Consider the following 23,018-nt stretch of genomic DNA (forward strand, 5'->3'; position numbering starts at 1 on the left):
ATTGATTTTTTCTTTATATGAAATAGGGGCCCCACTCTCCTTGCATCATTAGCAATGGAAGTTTTGCCATGGACTTAAATGGCACCAGGGCCTTTATGATTAAGCAAGAAGTCTCATTTAATAAAACTGCAAAGCAATTTGATGCCAAAGGCAACTCTGGGTAAGAGCTCACCCGTTTCATCCTCTTATCAGGGACACGTGTGTTCTGTATACTTCTAGCATATAAAGTGAGAAAATACCTGCTTACTAAAAGTATCATTCTTTAAATCCTTCCCCTTCCAAAAAGTACAAGTTAGAGGGTTTGAACTCATAGGAGTTAAATTATGACTCCTCACAAGACCCAAATCTGGGGGAGTCATTTATTTATACTTTATTTTGATAACTGTAGATGCATCAAAACCCAAACCTTTATTCCAACTCTACTAATTTCAAGAGAGATTTGGATTTGAATAGTTAGGTCTATAGCTATGCCCAAGATTTTGCCTTATTTAGGTCACAATAGAGATTTAGAAGGCTTAAAATAAGCACACATTTTTAAAAACTTTCGGTAAAATTTTCCGAAGCACCTAAGACCCAGATCTCAAAGGTTTTTAGGTGCCTAACTCCCATTGAATTCAATGGAGCTACCTTTGAGGATTTCAGCTTAAGTGACTTAGGAGCCAACATCCAGTTTTCAAAAGTAAAACTCCTAAATCAATGACAAATGAAAATGGGACTTCTTAAAGACCCACTGCATTACAGAATTTGCACTTTTGTTCCCTTACTATTTTTTTATACAAACCATTCGATATGATCCTGATAATATAATTAAACAACATCACTCTGAAGAATTATTGTTCTCAGATTCCGTTCTTACTCAAGAACATTAACCGAGGCTTCTATTCAAGTAATATAAAAGTAACTTAAGTACTACTTTTTAAAGTAAAGCCATGTTATTGTATGAATCCTACAAAGTGTGATAATGTGTGCTGTACTTGGCACCCTCCTTTCTGCATCATGTTTTCAATGTACCCAGCCTCTGCTAGCAATGGCCCTGGAAACCAACAAGGGTTGCCAATTTTCTCCATGTTTTATGGTAAAATCAGCATAATTTTAGTGTAGATTCCATCAAAGTTTGCACATGCACCATTTAGCGCACTGATTTCTCTTTCTTTGCCTTTGCTGCGTTACTATTGTTGGTCAGTGAATAAGCAATCAAGAGTTTCAGCACAAGAATTTAGTTCCCATAAACTTATATTCAAACTGACAGCAAAGCAAACCAAGGGTGGGTTCCTAATTTGTGTTTAACACAACTAGATTGTTGACAACACTATAAACGATCCTCAATACGCCAATGATTTGCCTACATTTTTCAAACAGGAAAAAAAGCAAGAGAGAACTTGGGAACACAAGTTCCAATTCAGTTGGGTAGAACAGGGTCACAGGAAGATCAGAGCTCTAATGTTCATTCCTGGCTCAGGAATTCAAAGCTATCAATAAATATGCTATGCAAGTGACTGATAGGCTCTGAGATGTCTCAGGACCTGGCACTGTCAACTTGGGGGAGCTGGCAAGGAAGGGATGGGAAATGTGATAAAAGAGCAAACTGAAAAAGTTTTTAAAGTAGGTATATTGATTTTTATGCTTCAGTTGCCAGTACTTGCTTAGATGATAATGTCTTGCATTCGTATAGCCCTGTTATTCAAAAAAGCTCAAAGCACTTTTCAAACCAACTGGAGAGAAAAGAGATCATTTCACCCACTTATCCAACAAAAGACGTGCAACTATGTCTGGGATGCAATGCAACACCTGCTTAACAGTGCCTCCTACTGAACGACCAACCCTCACTTTCTCCACCATCTGAATTTTTTTTTGTAATCCTCCATCTCTTTATAGATTTAGCTGAATCCTGATCAGTTAGTGATAAGTACAATTCATATGGTTGTAGGCAAATCATTTGATAAAAAACAAGAAATTATATCCTGCATAGCTTTTTTTTTGCGCTCAAAATTAGCAATGCTCTCTAACTTTAGATCTTTTTGGTGCTACATCACACATACAGTGGTGATTCATGGCAACTTTCACATTTTCATACAATACCACCCTCTCACTTCTGTAATTAAAACAAAGTTATCCTTTTCAGGAGCAGTATGACATCTGAAACTACATGGTGAAGGAGAATCAGGTTTCATTCCTCTAGAGCATGAAGCTTATTTATAATCCCAATGAAATAACTTAACAGGACAATCACCTTAAATGTAATAAAGGGATTAAGAAAAGCATTCAGTGCAATTATACTCTGGAAAAATAACACTAAAATTGGCATTTGAGGGTTCTGTGTTCATTGCCCATCAATGACTTCATATCAAATCTACCCAGCTGACAAGGAAAGGGAAGCTGGTAACTGCCAGGTCTGTAAGTCAGCCTGGGATCAGATAGTCAAGATGGGTTCTTTATGGATTTAACATCACCACTAATAAAGATTCTGCAACTGGAACTTCGTTAACAAGTTTGTTAGTGATGCACTACCCAGAAAGAGAATACAGCCTGACTCACATCAGTAGCCGTAGTGGCACTGCAAGACTAACTGGAGTAAAAATTAGTTTTATTTGTTACTAGATGGGACTCTAAATACACAAAGGTTTTATCTACAGTAGATTGTTTACTTTAAGTGAACTGATTGCATTAGCCTGAATTATGGTATAGCCTTGGGATAACATTTCAACCTTAAAGGGCATCACACGGAATAATAATAAAAAAACCACACACACACACTCAATAGGATCCTTCTTATAGAATTTGAATGCAGAATCAGATGCTGCACAGTGTAAGAGTAGAATTTGGATCAAGGTGTTAACTCATTATTAATTTGTTCCTTAATAACCAAGCCTATTTCACTAACTTTCTCATGAGGAAGAGGTCTTATTTTGGGGAGAAGAATGCGCTAGAATTCTAAGTTGACTTCTCAGTTATTCAATTGCTGCAGCAATGTGGTGAGTATGATGAGGTGTATAATTCCATGCTGGTTAACCTTGGGTTCACAGGAACCTGAGCCTGTTTTGTATTGTATTGAAACCTGTGTTAAAATTACAAGATGTCACTTGTTTGCTAGCTAGGGGGTTCTGTGGGGAAGTGTGTGATTTGGGGTCTTCAACAGTCAGTCTGAAAAAGAGCCAAACTGGAGTAAGGTGGGTTGAGTTGTGCCTCTCCTGCTTAGGGAGCAGCCTGCCTTCTCTCCCCCTGAATTTGGTTATTGTGTGTTAGAGTTCTGGATTGTTAGAAATAACGTAGTGTTACATTACAATCATTCAGTAAGAGGTTTTTATGTCTAATTGTCTGTATGCCATGAACATAACTGAGCCCAATTAGGCCACTGGCTTGCACCTGGAGTGGTGTTAGCATAATTGGTTATCAAACCCAGGTAGGGACAAGTTAAGTCTTCCTAAAGGAAGAAGCACAGGAAAGAGCTGGGAATTTCCTCTTAGGTTAAATACATAGAGAAGCCTGAAGCTAGAATCAGAAGGTCCTTAGCCAGGAGGAAGCTTGAGAGGCTAGGGGCAGGTAAGCCTTGGACCAGAGACCTCAACCAGGGGCAAACTGAAGGCAGTGAAGCCCAAGAACCAGTTATGTTAAAGCCTAAGGGAAATCTAAACTGAAGTTTGAGGGGCCGCAGGGTGAAAGGGAAGAACTCTGCAGTCACTCTTTTGCTAGTAGAGAGTGGCAAGACCTGTGAGTAACAGGAAGGCTCCTGCAGGGCAAGGCTGAAGCCCATGGGGGACGGAAGACTCTTGGAAGACACAGGATTGGAGTAAGCTCCTGTGGAGGACTGACAAGCACAGGGACTTGATGCCTAGGGAGAAGCCCTGGAAGGTATTGCTCATTACAAAGCACTTAGGAAGGGGCTGGGGGAAAGGCCTGTAGATTCAAGGTAAGAAAGAGACCAGGGAGGCCGTGGCAAGGTCCTGGCTCCTTGTCTTAGGGTCCCTGGATTAGAAGTGGAGAAAGAGAGTGTAGATCCTCCTACCAGCCACTGAGAGGATGTCAGAGAGTCTTCTGACATGAGGGAATGTAACAGGGTCACACTCACCTCTCACAAGCACCCCCTGGCCAAGTCCATGTGCCTGCACACTCTCTCTGTGGTGGGTCTTTGGTGACTCAGCCCTCCAGCCAAGTCATACACAATCTCAGAGATAAAAGCAACACAAACTCCTTTCAGGGGCAACAGGGCCTCTCTTAGTGCTCTCTGTGATGCTTCTCTCATCAGTTTGTCCCTGCTCAGGAATAGAGCAGTGCCCCAGGGCTCCTCCCTGGAGGCAGTATCTTTACTCTCTCAGGGCCTTTCTAGCCCTAGCTCTTCAGCTAGGCCACTATAGTTCAGTTCCCATTCTGGGGTGCCCTAAAGGCCACTTTTCCAATGGCTGGGGATGGGAGGAAGGCCCAGGGATCCTATAGATAGCAGCCATCCATAATGTCCCTTTAAAGAAACAGGACTATAATTCTGCTGCTATAATTCCTTGGGCCACTTCCCCATGGCTCCCACACATTCTTCACCCTTACCTCAGGGCCTTGTCCTTGTAGAGTCCAAGCAGCTAACCTGTATCACTCTCCTCCAGCTCTAGCTTTGGCCCTGCAGCTCTTCTTATACTGACCTGCTGGGCCCTGATTGGCTGCTTCCCACACAGCTGCTCTAGGCAGCTTGGAGGGACCTCTCTACTGCCCTTTTCTTGGGCAGGGTATGGCAGGGCCATAAGGCCTCCAGCAGGGGGCCTCGGGGCCTAGTCCACCCTGTAACAGGGGATAAGGACAATTTAAAACCCTGAGAAAAGGGAGTTAAGACCACTGGGCCCAGAGCCGGAGACCTGCCATGGTGTTGAAATCATTTGCTGAACTTTTGTTTGGAATTTCTGTTACCCCAAAAGGGGTGAAACTAAAACATGATCTGGCCAAAAGGATGAGTCACAGGAATAAGCAGACCACTGCAGGACTAGAGTGACTACTGGCACTAGACAGGAAAGAGGATGCTCCAATGGTGAGTTTACTCTTCGACAGTGAGCTTCAAAATTAAAAGTCCTGACAAACTCGGTCAAGAAAATGTTTTCTTTCAAAAAGGGTTAGATGAAATTAACATATGTGACAGACATATTTTGGCAGCTCACATTCAAGAATGGGATTGTTCACTATTAGAATGCACCATCTGTTAGCATAGATATAGATGCATTTATTTTCAAAACACTGCTTTGAAGCGGGGAAGTTTTATTATTCTATATTCCAGCTAGAGAAATGAATAAGCCATTTAATTTGTGCTTCAATGTCATACAGAAATTCTAAGGCAAAGCAAGTATTCCTCAGTCCCAGTTTGCTACCTTACTCACAGGCCTCTCCTTTTCATGGCTCTCTCACCTTGCATCTTTCCTTCATCTGTAAAAATGGAGGCAACGCTCCTTAACACAAAGTCTGAAAACCTAAGTAAGGACTTACTTACCAACGTACATATTATTACTCCCATTTTAGAGATGCAGAAATTAAAACAGCAGGTAAAATCCTGGCCCTGTTGAAGTCAACGGCAGACTCTCATTGACTTCAGTTGGGACAGGATTTCACCCAAAGAGTTAAAGCAATTTGACCAACAGTCATAGTGGTCTGGAGAACGAGGTATCACCAGAAGCTACAGGTTGTATTACTGACTTCCTAGGCAACCTTAGTGTTCATTTACTTGCCCCACCCCAAAAAGTAATGATGCATACCATCAAAGTACTGTTTGTAAAATGGTGTTAAAATGGCAATTATTATTACATTCACTCAGTTTCAGAGGTGGCAAAATAACTCATTCCCACACTCTTTGATGTGGCTTTTGGGTGGGCAACATTACTCCTGCATTCCCAAGAACTGATTAACAAAACTGGGAGTAGCATAGGCCAGGGAATAGGGCACCAAACAGAATCATGAGATTAACATTGTAATCCTGGTTCTGCCAGTCACTTATTGTTACATCTGAGAAAGTCACTTACCCTCTGTGCTTCTGTTTCTCTAACTGTGAAATGGGGATAAAAATGCTTACCCATTTGTGAACTACTGAGCTCTGTGGATGAAAAGTACTGTCTAAATGCCAAGTATTATAATTTTAGCACAAAAATAGCTTTGAGCTTTGCATACTTTACTGAAAATTTTCAAATATCAGAAATTTCAGGTGAAAAATTGTTAATGAGTTTTCAGCTTTCAAAATAGTGTTTTGAGGGCTTCTCATTTTTCCGTCTTATATGCAGAGAACATTTTGATTTGAATAAAATAAAATTAAAAAAAACATTAAAACACTGGAGTTTTAAGAATAGCTGAACAACTACTAGAGACCCCCAGGTTTACACTGCAGTACAAAACTGCTTGCACTAATTAAATCCGAGGGCTAGATTGCTAGCAGCCAATGTTCATGATAAAGAAAGAGAAATTAAACCACTCAATTCAGTAGTCTGATAGCAAGAGGCAGGTTCTGTGAGATGCTATTAGCTAGCTCTTATCATCCATACATCATAGTGCTTTACAAAGGAAGTCATTATCATTATGTCCATTTGGCAGCTGTGGAAACTGAGGCACAGGGAGTTGAAATGACTTGCCCAAGGTCACCCAGCATGTCAGTGGGAGAACCAGGAATATAATCCACGTCTCTTAAATCCCAACCTGTTGCTCCATCCAGTAAACCACACTGCCCCCATGTGATGGTTTTATTTAAAGTCTTTAAGAAAGAACAGCTTGATAGGATGTAGCAACAATGTTGCCTGGGCCCAAAGCTGCAATGCCCATTTATGCTGAGCTCCCATTCAATTCTGTGAAAGGTTCACACACACACACAGAGCTTGAGGGAGCCTTTACAAAAGCACTGAAAAGTCACAGGTAAAAAGCACCACAGCTGGCAGACACAATAATATACAGCGGAGGGGAAGATGCAAGAAAGAATAGCAGCCAAGTAGTAAATACAGCTACAGCAAGTGTCTGTTACACAACCAAGCCCATCTGCGGATAAAATGGGAGAAAAGGAAAAAGGTCTTTGAAGGGACATCATGAGATGGGGGTGAAAACCGATAAGAAAGAATGTCCTCCCTTTGCATACACCATGGCATTAGGAGCCTTTGGGGCACTGCTGTGAGAAATATACACTGATACTGGAAAGGATGTTTACAAAGTCTCAGGAATGGAAGTAAGTATACAGAAGAAGAAAAAAGACAACTATTTTGCCTGTCCTATATCTCCTTAGTTACAATACAGCGAGTTTTTTTTTTTTTTTAAACACAGACTGAGGGTGGTTTGGAAAGCATTCAGGGTAAATGGCACTTATATTCACACAGTGAGGCCACACACAGATATCATGCATGCAGACACACAAATAGTGGCAAAAACAAATCCTTTGCACAGCCTGTCTTTCAGCAAACATCTCATATCTCAGCTTTACTCACAGTGCCAGAGGATTCTTTAGAACCTTTCCCATTATTTATTCAGACAACACCATAGATGTCCAAAAAGCAGAGTATATAACACAAAGAACAAGATCTTTTAAATCTAAAAGCACAAACAGGAAAAGTGTTATGAACAGCAAGCATATCCTAGATTATGTTTGTACTGGAAATGCTTTGTGAAATAGGTGGGCTTTCAGATGTTTTGGAAAGAAGAGAGGGAAGTGGTCTGGCATACTTTAATCAGATCTATAAGAAAAGAATGTATAATAATTTTTTGTTGGCTGTCTGGTTTACACAGCAAACCCTATTGTATATGGCAAAAAGAATACCTTTGCTGGGACGCATTTGGTAACTCCACAATGAAATATAGCGGAAACATCTGCTCTCTAGACTGAATACAAGGGTTGAAGTACATATAGGGCCCTACCAAATTCACAGTCCAGTTTGGTCAATTTCACGGTCATAAGATTTTAAAAATCATAAATTTCATAATTTCAGCTATTTAAATCTGAAATTTCATGATATTGTAATTGTAGGGGTCCTGACCCAAAAAGGAATTGTGGGGGGTGGCAGTCGCAAGGTTCTTGTGTGTGGGGTTGGGGTACTGCTGCCTTTCTTCTACGCTGCTGCTGGTGAGGGTGTTGCCTTCAGAGCTGAGCAGCTGGGGAGCAGCGGCTGCTGGCCAGGAACCCAGCTCTGAAGGCAGAGCCACCGCCAGCAGCAGAAGCAAGGATGGCATGGTGTGGTATTGCCATCCTTACTTCTGTGCTGCTGCCTGCAGAGCTGGGCCCTCAGTCAGCAGCCGCCGCTCTTAATCATAGAATCTCAGGGTTGGAAGGGACCTCAGGAGGTCATCTAGTCCAACCCCCTGCTCAAAGCAGGACCAATCCCCCAATTTTTGTCCCCAGATCCCTAAATGGGCCCCTCAAGGATTGAACTCAAACCCTGGGTTTAGCAGGCCAATACTCAAACCACGGAGCTATCCCTCCCCACCCAGCTCTGAAGGCAGCGCAGAAGTAAGGGTGGCAATAGCATGACTGCCCTAAAATAACCTTGCGACCCCCCAGCAACTCCCTTTTGGGTCAGGACCCCCAATTTGAGAAACTCTGGTCTCCCCGTGAAATCTGTATAGTATCGGGTAAAAGCCCACAAAAGACCAGATTTCACTGGGAGGGGGGACGGGGGGCCACCAGATTTCATGGCCCGTGACACATTTTTCATGGCCGTGAATTTTGTAGGGCCCTACGTATATACCAGAAGCTGCACATAGGAAGATCCCATAGCACCTGCTTGCACTGAGCCTATCAAGCTTTTCTTTGGAAGCTTCATCAGTTTTATTTGCAAGTCAGATTTCTTTCTTCAAAAATTCTTCATAAAAGTCATCTGCATGTCTGATTACAGTTATACAGGACTGACATGGTAGACTCCTGAATAACCCAGCTCCACATTGGTCCATTCAATCTTGAAAACAATAATTCTGTGCAGAAGGGGACATAGGGCCTTGAGGTCAGTGGCATGTATCAATCCCTGCATAGATCCTATTCCTCTGTCTTCTCTGGAGTTACAGGTCAAATCCATGAGAATGTAGGTATTTCAAACCCAGGGTTTAGGCTACTATGTCATTTCTATCCCCTTTCAATCTGAGTTCCTTCTCAGCTCCACAAATTACATTTATCATCATCATCATCAGGGGTTATCCATAAATTACATATTGCATTAGCAGTTGCATGGGTGGGTCACTGATTTTGAGTGTTTCCTTCAGTGTTACAAGGGGTGGGTGAATCTTGAAGAAAAAAAAAATCAAAAAATGTGTTATGTAATGTATGGATAGCCTTACATCTGCTATTGGAAATTCAATAAAAAATGGATGCCTAAGTTAGCCATATTGTAGATTTTCTGTGTCTTTTGGAGAACAAATGACTTGATTTTCTTCCCAAAAAAATTGAAGAGGTTATGGCATTAAAAATTTCAGTAGGAGTGCTTAGGGAGTCTGTTGGCATTACATGGAGATGGCTTAGCATAGTTACTCTGCAGAAAGGCAGCTACCATACAGCCAGTGTGTAGTATTTGAGTTTTACTGGCTTTAGAAAGCCGCAAAGGAAAGGAAAGGATGGACTCAGGACACACTAACGTTGCTCAATAAAAAAGGGAAAACTATCCTAGAACAGTTTTTATTTGGGGTTTAACTGCTTCTTTTAGTCAACAAGAACTCGGTCATAGGGGCTGTGCTGAAGTAATTCATTTCTGGTGCAAAGTGCTTGGCTGAAGAGAAGGTTACTGCAGTTACTGTACAGGGTGAGTTACGGAGGTTCTTTGAGATGGTTGTCCCTGTGGGTGCTCCACTTTAGGGGAATCTGTGCCCCCGTGTTTGTAATCAGTGAAATTCAGTAGCAGTCCGTGTTGGGTCGCATGTGCTCTGTCCCTGTCTCATGCCACTTCTGGTGCTTACATAGCACTGTGTGACCAATCCCGCCTTGGTTTCTTCTCTACCACAGAGTCTCTGGTGCGAGAACTCCAAAGTAGAGGGGAGAGAGGAAGGGAAAGAGGGAGGGGAGTGGAGCTCCCACAGGGACAACCATCTCGAAGAACTTCAGTTACTGCACAGGGTGCGTAACCTTTTCTTCAACAAGGAGTGTCCCAGTGTGTGCTCCACTTTAGGTGATTGTAGAGCAGTGCCCCCACCCCAGTAGAAGGGAGGGGCTTCAGAGTTGCAGTCATGGCAGATGATAAAACCGTAAGTTCAAACAGAGCATCTGATGATGAGTGCTGCTCTATGGCAGAATGCTGGGTGAATGCATGGGCTGACACCCAGGTTGTTGCTTTGCAGATTTCCATAATGGGCACATTGTTGTGGAAGGCTATCAAGGCAGAGAGTGCTCTGGTGGAGTGTGTGCATGTCCCCAGTGGGGATTGCAGCTGTTGATGGCGATAACATAGGTCAATACAGCCGGAGATCCATTAGACAGTCTTTGTTTGGATATGGATCACTGGGCCCTTATTTCTTTCCATCACGGAATGATCTAATTCTGGTGATTTTCTGAAAGATTTTGTCCACTCATTACAATGTCTAGACTGAACAAGAGGGTATGGCAAAACAACAAATTGACAGAACACACAAAGATCTGTGTGTAGCCCGCATGTGTTATCAGCACACTTTTGTATGAGAATGAGACGTGGACCTTCTACTCAGGAAAAGAGGCTCAACAGCTTTCATATGCGTTGCCTTTGTTGAATCTCTGGAATCTCCTGAAGGGACAGAGTCACCAACAGTGAGGTGCTCAAATGGGCGAGCATGAAAACCCTCCTCAAACAGAGAGGCCTCTGCTGGCTTGGGCATGTGTGCTGAATGAATGATGGGTGCATCCCAAAGGACATCCTTTACAGTGAACTGGCATCTGAAAAAAGACTCAAAGGACACCCACAGTTGCGTTTCAAGGATGTGTGCAAGCAAGACCTCAAAGAAATGGACATGGATGTGGATAACTGGGAAGATCACACTCAGGACTGCAGCCTTTGGAAACAAGAGTTTAACAAAGGTCTCCGGAGTCCGAAGAGAAAGCTGTCTAGCTTAGCAGAGGAGAAAAGAGCTCACAGAAGGCAGAGCCCAAAGGGTTGAAGCATCACCTTTAAATGTGACAGATGCGGCAGAGATGGTCTCTCTTGAGTGGGTCTCTTCAGCCATATTCGCGGCTGCCATAAAACCAACTGAGTAAATTTATCCATTTGAGTATCATCGATGGAGGAGTCTGTAGGAAGTTGTGTGGTGAAGTCCACCAGTGTAGATGATTTTTTACTTTGCTTGGCATCATAAGGCGCATGCTTATACTCTGCCTGTGTGGGATATACACTATCCTGAGCCAGCCAGGCAAATGTCGTTGCTGACATATAGCTTAACAGTTGGAGGCAGGTCCTGGCCAATGTCAGTGGCCTGGCTTGCATTATAGCTATTAGATTGATTAGAGAGGTAAATCTCTGAGCAGGCAGAGAGGCTGTAGCTTCCAGAGACTCAAAGTAGGCCCTGACGAACTCCAATCTCTGCACAGGTGTGAATGTTGATTTTTGTTCATTTATTTGTAGACCCAGCTGTGTGAAGAGAGCTACTGTCTTTTGGGTAGCTTCTAGTGCCTCTTCTCGAGCCAAAGCTTTGAGTAAGCAATTGTCCAGATAAGGGGTCATAATACTCTCCTTGTCTGCAGAGGTGAGCCACTACCATGGAGAGGACTTTTGAGAATACCCGTGGAGCTATAGACAAGCTGAAAGGGAGTACTTTGTGCTGGAAATGATCTGTTCCCAGAACAAAATCTGAGAAACCGCCTGTGTGAGGGATTAATCATTATGTGGAAATATGCATCCTGGAGATGGAGGGCCGAGAAAAAGGCCCCTCATTCTAGTGCTGGAATTATCATTGCATCATTATCATCAGCATGACCATCCTGAATCATTGGGTCTTCGTGAATTCATTGAGTCTTCTTAGGTTAAGAATGGGCATCCATGCTCCAGTTTTTTTCTGCGTTAAAAAATAAAGAGAGTAGAAAACCTTCCCTCTGTGTTGTGTTGGTACTGGTTCCACTGCACTGAGGCATATAATATAGTTTACCTCCTGGTGCAATAGGTGTTCATGAGTGGGGTCCTTGAAGAGGGACAGAGAAGGAGGGTGGATAGCAGGGACGGAGGTAAATTGGTTGGTATAGCCAGTCATGATGATTTCTAGTACCTATCTGTCTGATGTGATGTTTTACCATGCTGGATGGAATGTAGTCAGATGGTCTCCAAATGGATGGATGGTGTCAGATGGGTCCAGCAACAGAAAGTGTGGGAAGTCTCTCTTGTCCTCAACCAAACCCTCAAAATTGTTGTTTAGAGGGAGGTTGTTGGGACATCGAGGGCTGAGAAGGGAGTGGTCTCTGTCTTGTGGGTCTCTGACTCCACCTTTGCAGGTCATATTGCCTCTGAGGCTGGGTGTAGCGTGCGGATCTTGTTCTTTGTGCTGAGTAATACTTCCCGTTTCTTCTTTTGTGCAGGCATTGTGGCAGAGCTCTGACCTTGTCCCCCTGGGTCCCGCGCTTCTAGGTGGTTTATGCTAGCCTCAGTGGCTCACTGCAACCCTCCACGTAGCCCTTCTCTCTCTAGGGCCAGGGTTGCAGTCTACTGAGCCGTTTTCATCATAAGCCAGCAAGGAGGTTGGTGAGAGAACTCCCACAGTCTCTGTTGTCCCTACGGGCTTATTTCAAAACAGTTTAGCCTCCTGTCCTGACAGGGGCCTGTCTTCCCCTCCCAGGTGGTGTTTCTGTAGTGGCAGGTTGGGGGGAACCCGGGCCCGCCCTCTACCCCAGGTTCCGGCCCAGGGACCCTAATGGTAGCAGCTGTTGGCAGCCGACCTTTCACTACCAGAGTTGCTACATTTCCCTGAGCTACTTCCCCACAGCTCTCCTACTTCTCTCTTCTTCACCCTTACCTTAGGGCTCCCTTACCGATGGCTTGAGGGTGTCTTCATTAACCAGCCCTTCAGCCGCACTTCCTCTCCTCTGGCTCCCGGGCTCTCCTCAGCCTGACTGGAGTGAGCCCTTTTATAGTATCAGAAGGGCCTTAATTAGAGTCAGGTGTTCACATTACTTTAATGACCTAACCTGACTCTTTGCAAGTTAATTGGAATCAGGTGTTCTCGTTAGCCTGGAGCAGCCCCTGCTCTGGTCAGTCAGGGAACAGAAAACTGATAATCCAGTGGCCAGTATATCTGCCTTCTACTACTTTGTTGTAGGCCCTGGCTAAAGTGGCCATCTATAAAACCAGGGTGAGGAGGTTGGCCGATGGAGCCTCCTGTAACTGTGGGGCCGTTTTCCGATCCTCTGTCCGTTCACATATCCGGGCAGAGTTCCTCTGGGCGGCGTCCACTGACTCCCTTGACGCCTTTGAGGAGCGGTGGGCGCTGTCTGGGGTTCTCTGCTCGGTGTCCCCGTCCGGTTCCCTTCTTTTGACCCTTTGACCGCACTCCCGTCCCTGTTTTTCATTAGTTGTCCCCCGTAATTTTTTGGCCTCCAGGTCCTGTGGATCTCCCCCTTAGGCTGGGGGGGGATCCTTTAGCGGTGGGCGAGCTTTGCCCGCCCACTTCCTGGATCCCAATAGGACTACTTTGTTGTAGGCCCTGGCTAAAGTGGCCATCTATAAAACCAGGGTGAGGAGGTTGGCCGATGGAGCCTCCTGTAACTGTGGGGCCGTTTTCCGATCCTCTGTCCGTTCACATATCCGGGCAGAGTTCCTCTGGGCGGCGTCCACTGACTCCCTTGACGCCTTTGAGGAGCGGTGGGCGCTGTCCGGGGTTCTCTGCTCGGTGTCCCCGTCCGGTTCCCTTCTTTTGACCCTTTGACCGCACTCCTGTACCTGTTTTTCATTAGTTGTCCCCCGTAATTTTTTGGCCTCCAGGTCCTGTGGATCTCCCCCTTAGGCTGGGGCGGGATCCTTTAGCGGTGGGCGAGCTTTGCCCGCCCACTTCCTGGATCCCAATAGGACTACTTTGTTGTACCCAACTGGCCTGGGTCTATCACAGCGTGTATATGCTCAAGGATCTCAAAGTCACCATGGAGTCCTTCAGTGTGTGAAGGGACTCATCCATTTTGGTTGCGAAAAGCTTGGGGCCTTTGAACGGGAGATCCTCGCAGGAGATTGTACCTCTTTGAGAGATGGAGCCAGGAAGCTTGTGGCATAACTACGGCCAGGGCAATGGAATGTGCCACCATGTCTGTGGAGTCCGATGAGGCTTGTAATACTGTGTGGGCTAGGAGCTGACTCTCAGATGTAATGGCTTAAAAATGTTCCTTTTTTGTCCTCTGGTATATGTTCAATAAATCAGACATTTTTGAATAGTTGAATTGATTGTGTTTGGCCATTAATGCTTCATAGTTTGTGATCCTGAACTGTAAGGTCACTGAGGAGTGAGCTCAAAAAGATCCAGTCTCTTTCAGTCCCTGTTATATGAGGTAGATCTGGAGTGGTGTTGTCTGCCCCACTTATTCACAGTATCTACCACCAAAGAGTTTGGCATAGGCTGTGAAAATAAAAATGCCATTCCCTTGGAAGGGACATAGTATTTTTTTACCTGCTCTTTTGCAAGAGGGTGGAATTGTTGCTGGGGTCTGCCAGATGGCGTTGGCTGGGTCCATGAGAGCCTCATTTACTGGGAGGGCAATCTTGGAAGAGGCTGAAGTCTGGAGGATGTCCAACAACTTATGTTGGGACTCCACAACTTCTTCCAGTGGTATCGTCAATGAGTCTGCAATCCTCTTTAAAAGCTCCTGGACCTGTTTAAAGTCATCCCCCATCGTGGGTGGTGCGTACATGACAGCTTCATCTAGAGAGATCAAAAATTGGCAGCTGGGGAGACTTTCTGATCTCCTCCAGTTCCTCGATTGCCTCTTCTGGGGATTAAGAAGGTCCAGGTACTGAGGGTGATAGAGTGTGCCTCTACCTCTCCTTGTGTGGACTGGGAGACTTAGGGTAGTTTGACAGTGTGCTGCCCGTGGGTCCCAGTAGGGCCACTGTGGTGGGAATGGCATTGGGGGCAGCATCCATGGGTCTGTACCATGCTTGAGTTTCGGGTCTGGGGTAGTACCAATGTGGTTCTAGTGGACTCAGTCTGGTGGCTGCCTGTATAGGCAAGAAGTGATAGGAGGAGTGGATTTCCACTTCGTCATCATCATCCTCGACACTGGATAAAGGAGGAGCTGATCTGGTTGGCATTGTGAGTTGTGCTGGAGTGATGTCGGTACCGAGGAGTGGAGATGCCAGTGCCAATAAGACTAAAAGGTCTTTATGCCAGAGAAACTGATGCAGTACGGAGAGCATCCGTGTTGAAAAAGGTGTTGGTGGTGGTACCGATGCCTTAACCGCAATTGTTGGTGCCAAGGGTCATGCTCTGTGGAGGCAGGAGATGGTGCCATAGATTGTAGCGCTGCTGAGCTGCTCGGTGCTGCATGTTTGAGTAGCTCCAGTAGTACCAAGACAGGGATTGTAGGTTTCCCTTTGGTGCCTTTGTCTGACTCCACCCACTTACGGTCTTTGGCTCACACGGTACCTAGGGTACCCAATGTCCCACTACCTCAGAGGTGGACGGTCTTGGTGCAGTTGGTACCAAAGGGGTCTGACAGGTTGGGGAATGCTTCTTTTTGGCAGGTTCCCAAGAAGGGGAGGTTGGAGCCCGTTTTTTTTTTTGTTTTGTTTTGTTTCCTTTTTGGAGAAGTGCTCCTTCCTCTGACAGGATAGTGGGGAACCTCTGTCAGATGCCGCCATTGGAGACTGGTGCCTAGGAGGAGTCAGTGATCCTGGATTGGATGCCAGGCGCAGAAACTTCTCCATAATGAGGAGTTATAGCTGTAAATCCCTCGCTATCCTGGCACGAGCTTCAGATTATAGCAGTGGGAGCACTTTTGTGGGGTGTATGTCTCGCCAAGGCAGAAGACACACTGCAAATGTATGTCAGAAATCGGGATTGACAACCAGCCAGTGAGAAAACATTTAAAACCTGAGGAGCTGGGCATGCCCCTTAGAACAGGGTTTCTTCCGCGAGGGAGGGTAATTATACTACATTAAGGGGTATACTAATAACTGAAACTTAAATTCCTAAGAGGAGAAAAAAGGGTTTGAGGTGGGGTTTTTTTTGTTTTGGGGGGGAGGGTTAGAAACAGAAAATAAATGGGGAAGAGGTAGTGTAGTTAACTAATAACTAACTAACTGGGTTTTAAATCTAGTATTCTAAAGTTAAAGCTTGGCAGCGCCTCTGAGTTTAATCTTTAGCCTGATTGCTCTGTCTCAAGCCCAGGACTGTAGAGAAGGAACTGAGTGGGGGGTTGATGGAGCGCATGTGTGACCCAACCACTGAAATTCTCCTACTACAAGTGCAGGGGAGCAGATTTACCTAAAGCAGGCTACGCACAGGCACAGTCCTTGAAGAAGATAGAGTTTTGGTTGCTAGACGTTGCTGTTTTGCCATTGTGGGTGCTGCAGCATGAACCAAGAGCTAGGTAACAACTGGCATGATAGTAATTAGAGCTGGCCAACATTTTTCAAATGAAAGCTCTTTTTGTCAAGGAATGACACTTTTTCAAAACTGAAAATTTCTACCAAAAGTATGTTAAATTTTCTTTCATTTTTTTAAACAAAACCCAAACCTGAGCAATCCTTTTGGTTTTTTTTCATTTTCCCCCTCTCCCATTTCCCTTTACAGAAGCAAAATGAAAAAAAGAAAAAAAAAGAGGCAGCAAACAAAACAATCCTACCTCCCACACTACCTGTTATTTGGCCTTCCCTCCACTGCCAACTACCAGCCTGCAGATCCTGCTGTCACATTCTTTGCATACTGGTCCCATCCCTTTCCTGTAGCTTATGGAGTCCCCTGCTGGCTGGATGTTGAACAGGAAGTTAACACAGTGCCTAGTCATGAGCCGTCAAGTTCATTTTGCGCGTGCACGTGGGTGCGTGTGAGAGAATCAAAAATTCCTTTGCTCTGCTGTAACTACACATAATCTTGCAAACATTCATCCTATGATGCTTTCTGAAGAGAATAGTACAACCCACTTCATAGTCCATGAAATGCATTTAGAAAACAAATGTAATACTAAAAATTAAGATCTAGACATGTACACAGGTCACGATTCCCAAAAGTAGCTAATGACTGGGGGGGACACCTCAATTTTGGGGTATCCAGCTTGACACACCTTAAAGGGCCCTGATTCTCAGAAAGCAGGTGCTCAGCACTTTGAGAATCTAGCCTACTTTAAGGTGTCTCAATTAAAGTTGTGTACTCAAAAGAATGGGTGCACAGAAAAATCACTAGTTACTTGAAAATCTTGGTCACAGCGTATCACCAACAGACAAATTACAAACAAATGAATAGGTTTATATTTTTTGCTTATTTAATCATGTGGACAGGATAACTTTATGCATCTCACTGACTATAAGCTAAGAGGAAGCACATCTTGAAACAAGAAAAGACTTCACAGTGGCACTGGTACTGTGGGTTAAGGCATTGATGTTCACAGTATCTGTGGAACTTCCTAATCCAGTATTTTTCCTGTGCCATGTTTGTTTTATTGAGAATAACCGATGTTCCCTTAAAATAATTGTGTGGGCATACCCACTTGAGCTGAATGGCTGATCCATTTCTTAATGCTCCACTCGCTCACCTCGCCCAAAATAATATTTGTATTACCATAGCACATGGGGCTCCTACTCATGAACCGTGGCCCGATTATGCTACGTGCTGTACAAACACAGAACAAAAATACCTAGCTTTTTTCATCCATGACTCTCAAAGCACTTTAAAAAAGGAGACCAGTGTTCTTATCCCCCTTTTACAGATGGGGAAACTGAGGCACAGAGTGGTGACGTGATTTGCCCTTGGTCAACCTGCTGGTCAGTGGTGGAGCCAGGGAATAAAATCCAGGTCTCCATTTTATGGAGATGATCCCTGCCACAAACAGCTTACCATCTAACTTTAACACGAGACAACACATGATACAATACAGACCAATGGGAGCATACAAGGCAACGAGTCAATACTGATCAGCACAATAGGCAGTGGTGTTGGCACACCAGTAGCCTAACCATTGTCAAGTCACCACAGAAATTCCTTCCAGACCCTAAATGCAGACATTGGTTCAGGCAAGTGTATGTGAAGAAGAAACACTCTTAACATGCAAATCTAGGATTAATGTATTGATAATCCAAAAATTGGTCAGGTCATTTCCCACACTGAAATCCATGTTAGAAAGATTCTAACAATACAGTGGGGGAAAGTCAATCCCAAGCACTTCTTACCTAGGAAAATCCTCTCATATGCATTTAACCTACATTTTGCCTATTTGTTAATAATTTCCAGTAGCGTCACCTGTTTTCCTTTAAATGGTAGTTCAGATAGATTTTTTTTTCTCTCCACATAAGGCTGGCCTTACAGCTATACAAAAAATGTTTCCCTCGTGCATATTTCTCCAGACTCACTGTTCTACATTAACAATTTTCTACGTCAATGGGACCACTCATGTGCAGAACTGTTTGGAGAAGCAGGGCCTTAATTTGAATGTGTCCTGGTCCTTTAGCTTGTGGAAATCTAAACAAATGGGGCTAATTTTATTAAGAGTTCATTGACTTACAACTGCAATGAAGGCTGAGGTGTCAGTATTTCAAGATTAAATGAAGACTTTTGAAGTCTGTGAAAATTGTTCAACAGGGTGGGCTCCACTGAACTTTTCTAAACTAAAGGGAAGCTTTCACATTATTCAGCCAGCTGATTGTGGTACAGGTGAAGCAGAAAGTGCAAGGAACAGATATCATTATCTCTGACAGAATCAGTTAAACCAGAAATATTACCTAAATGCATTCTACACACACACACACACACACACACACACACACACACCCCCAAACAGTAATTTTGACATCCTGTAACTTGAAACCAGTACTTTAAAGCATTGAGTGTAGTGTAAATTACAGAGTCTGCTGCACAAATAATTTGCACCGAACTGTTTATCAGCTCCCTGACATAGCTACTTCCATTTATAGCTTATAAACTGTTCATTACTGGTTCTTTCACATCTGATAACATGGCTTTAGAACAGGTGGTGAAAATGCTGGGCAATTATGGGAGCCTCTGTTTGTGCATGTGTGGTCTCCTTGTTCTTAAGGCCTGTGCCCACATACGAAGATATCGTAAAAGTCTCCAATTTAGATTATCGGCCTGTGTTGTCTGTTTGTGTAAAAGTACTACCCCAGTTACAGCTGGAGTGTCTTTCTGGACTGCTAACAGCCTTTGGAAGGGTTAAAAGTTCAGAATGATCAAAACCCATATTTTAAAAAAATTGAACAGTTTACTCAAAGAGATTCATGGAGTATTTTTAAACATAAAATGTTTAAATACATGGGCATTCCAGAATTTTCCAAAATTCAAACATACCATTAGGTTTTAATAATATATACAGAGGGAATGATAGGGTGGCATAGGCAGAAGTGGCTAGTTCATTGCTTTTGCCTTTCCTCTTCAGAGGTTCAATGTCGTTTAGCTCACAAGTGAAATGAGTTAGCTGGTTGCAGGAAGGGATCTAAACTCTTGTGCTTCAGGTATAATCCAGCCTCTAACTAATGGGGTTTAGGAAGAAACTTTCTCTATATGTAGAGAACTGTCTCCTGCATTAGCTATGGCCATTGACAAGAAGCCCTTTGCCAAGGGTGTTTCTACCTGGTCACAGCACCACAGTCAGACTCGGGTGTAAGGCAAGCAATATGTTCAACGTGAGAGTACCAAAAAGGACCACATACACCAAGAAATAGCAGATGAGCTGGTAGTCTTAGGGATTCAATGGACTGGTGACAAGTGCAGGAAGTGGATTAAGCAGCTCTGGAGTGACTATTTGAAAGCTAGGGATGAGAACCACACCTCTGATGAGGTTCAACAAGGACAAGTGCAGAGTCCTGCACTTAGGACGGAAGAATCCAATGCACCGCCACAGACTAGGGACCGAATGGCTGGGCAGCAGTTCTGCAGAAAAGGACCTACGGGTTACAGTGGACGAGAAGCTGGATATGAGTCAACAGTGTGCCCTTGTTGCCAAGAAGGCCAATGGCATTTTGGGATGTATAAGTAGGGGCATTGCCAGCAGATGGAGGGACGTGATCGTTCCCCTCTATTCGACATTGGTGAGGCCTCATCTGGAGTACTGTGTCCAGTTTTGGGCCCCACACTACAAGAAGGATGTAGAAAAATTGGAAAGAGTCCAGCGGAGGGCAACAAAAATGATTAGGGGACTGGAGCACATGTCTTATGAGGAGAGGCTGAGGGAACTGGGATTGTTTAGTCTGCAGAAGAGAAGAATGAGGGGGGATTTGATAGCTGCTTTCAACTACCTGAAAGGGGGTTCCAGAGATGATGGCTCTAGACTGTTCTCAGTGGTAGCTGATGACAGAACGAGGAGTAATGGTCTCAAGTTGCAGTGGGGGAGGTTTAGGTTGGATATTAGGAAAAACTTTTTCACTAGGAGGGTGGTGAAACACTGGAATGCGTTACCTAGGGAGGTGGTGGAATCTCCTTCCTTAGAAGTTTTTAAGGTCAGGCTTGACAAAGCCCTGGCTGGGATGATTTAGTTGGGAATCGGTCCTGCTTTGAGCAGGGGGTTGGACTAGATGACCTCCTGAGGTCCCTTCCAACCCTGATATTCTATGATTCTATGATTCTCTGGGAACTCCCCGTCAACCTGCCTCTTTTATGAAGACTTTGACCAGGTGCTGGGTGCTGCGCAGAGCACTGAGGCCCCAGTGGTTAACGATAGCCTAGTCAGACAGAAGAGCCATCTTCTGACACCTATGTCAGTGTAGGACTGGAAGGGAGCCAGCAGGTTCCAGATCAGGCTAGCAAAATGACTATGGTGTGGACACTGGTCCCCAGGAAGGCTTTGCTGCCAAAGCAACTGCAGCACATCCTGGTCCATGCTCAAAGGAGCTATTTGACCCCCCCACCCCGAGCCTGCAGAACTGGCAACAGAAACAGAAGAAGCAGAAGTTTCCGTGGGATCCTGTTAAGTGTTTGGGTCCACGTTTATTGCTGTTAATATACAAAAGGGGAGGGATTTTTGATGTATGGCCCAGTGCAATTTTGATTACAAGCCACAGATAGCAGCATGCATCCACTAATGGTGGAATGCACACTAGTGCCTTGGTGTCACACCACCCCCGTATGGAATTCAAAATGGAGACCAGGAGGCACAAACAACAGTTAAACAAGCACTTAACATTTTTTTTACTAGATACTTACACATTCTCACAAAGATGTTCTGGGGTGTCACTAGTAAGAACCATATATTGCCTTCCCTTTTTTAGTATGCTGCACCGGAAAAATCTGTCATGCCACAGCATTACGAGCCACCTGTAAACCGTAAACTGTACCAGATGGGCAGAGGAATGTAGTTCATGGGTGATACAATCCATGTCCAAAATATGGCTGGGGAGGTTTGTAGACAGCCCAGAAATGTGCCCGGGGAAGGGGGTCTGGCTGTGCAGTTCTTTGAGAGTCTATATTATTGTTTGTGTTTGCATGTAGTCCATAGATACAGTCAGAGCAGGCTCTACCCTATCTAAATTGTAGGGAGACAGTAATTCATGTGGACACTAATGCAGAATCCTGTTGATTCCACCATGAATTTTGGTCCAATCTCAGGTGCTGATAGCTGCAGACTTTTCCCATACTTGGAACTCCAGATAAGCGATAAGTATTTTCTGAGCCCACCACTATCGGAGAGACAGCACTTGTAGATGTGTTGCTCAGTCACCATATGCTTGAAAATCTTTGTGGCATACATGGCTGGCTTGCCACCAGTAGCTTGGAATAGAATGTCCCTTTGCCATTCAGAAACCTCAAGGATTGTTATGTGCTCCATAAATATGGAATGCCTGAAAGGACTGACCATCCTTAGGTAGGAAATCACACACCTCTTCCCTGCCCCCAGACACAGTAGTCTACAAATGCTGTATGTTTAAAAATTGAAAACTTCAATTTACCACTCACTGTGCACTCTGCTTAACTCATTTGTGTACACAGAGCTTCTGGGAACCAAAGCATTCCTCCAAGACTATGCTGAAGCTGAATGAGGTGGTTTTTGGCCTTGAGATTCCAGATACTTTTTCTTTTTTTTGAAGTACAGAGACAATGTACTGTTGTTTGTCTATTTTCAGTCCCTTCCAACTCTGCAGACCCATCTGCTTCAGCAGCCCAGCCACTCTCCAGCAGGAGTCTGGGATTTTGAACTGTCACAGACTGGTGAAAAGAGGAAGCATTTCTGCAATGAACTTATGGTGGATATCCTGGACAGGGCCAGCAAATAGGGACAATACCAAAAGGAAAAAGAATTCACAGCAAGTGGACAGAGACAGACAGGCAGCAAAACTCAAGGAGAGAATTGCAGCACACAAAGAAAGACTTACAGCGCAGTTGCAGACACTAATGGCTGCTACACTTCAGAGCTCCTGCTACACACACACCATGTCCTGAGTCCTCTCCACAGAACCATGTCCTACAGACCAGGAACACATTGGACAATACCATGGTGGCCCATGTGACTGGGACTGAACGCTAGCTGGACAAGACAAATCTACCCCACCAACTGTGCACTAAACTTGCTAAAAGGGAAAGGAGAATGGGAGGCCAGGGAACACTCAAAGTAGGGAATTTGTTTACACTGGTTTCACTGTTTTGCATATAATGTTTCTCTTATGCACTTTATTGAAATTACTAGTGTTAGTTTATGACTGGTATTTTGGTGTTGAATGGCAGCTGGCCTGCCTGGCAATACTTTAATTTTGTTTGTTTGTGATACAGCCATGTTTACAAATCAAGGCTTTTATTTTATTAAACACATTTCTAACCATCACTGCAAATACATCATATAATGTGTATTTTGAAGAATAAAGATAGACCCAAGGCACAAGTGGGAAGTTGTATCTATTCAGATCAATCCATACTGAAAATGCACAATTCATGTCACACAAACCACTGTTGTGCTCCCACCCCACTGTAGAATAGTCATTGCAACAGTTGTCATGAATTGTTAATCACGCACA

The 23,018-nt window shown here is 44.2% G+C and overlaps 1 protein-coding gene and 1 long non-coding RNA gene across 2 annotated transcripts in view; one reads left to right on the forward strand and one right to left on the reverse strand.

Moving 5' to 3' along the window:
- The window catches only part of ERCC6L2 (ERCC excision repair 6 like 2), a 157,931-nt gene extending 153,296 nt beyond the window's left edge, over positions 1–4,635 (reverse strand). Inside the window, exon 1 of the mRNA XM_043546390.1 lies at positions 4,537–4,635. The gene's annotated coding sequence lies outside the window, so the exon portion shown is untranslated. The remainder of the gene's footprint in view (positions 1–4,536) is intronic.
- Positions 3,440–22,769, forward strand: LOC122465791. The gene is made up of 3 exons (XR_006290841.1): positions 3,440–3,540; positions 4,899–5,008; positions 22,134–22,769. It is a non-coding gene; the product is annotated as an uncharacterized LOC122465791 (long non-coding RNA).
- The last annotated feature ends 249 nt before the right edge of the window (positions 22,770–23,018 follow it).

The sequence above is a fragment of the Chelonia mydas genome, chromosome 5 (genome assembly GCF_015237465.2).
Source record: "Chelonia mydas isolate rCheMyd1 chromosome 5, rCheMyd1.pri.v2, whole genome shotgun sequence".
NCBI classification, from domain to species: domain Eukaryota; kingdom Metazoa; phylum Chordata; order Testudines; family Cheloniidae; genus Chelonia; species Chelonia mydas.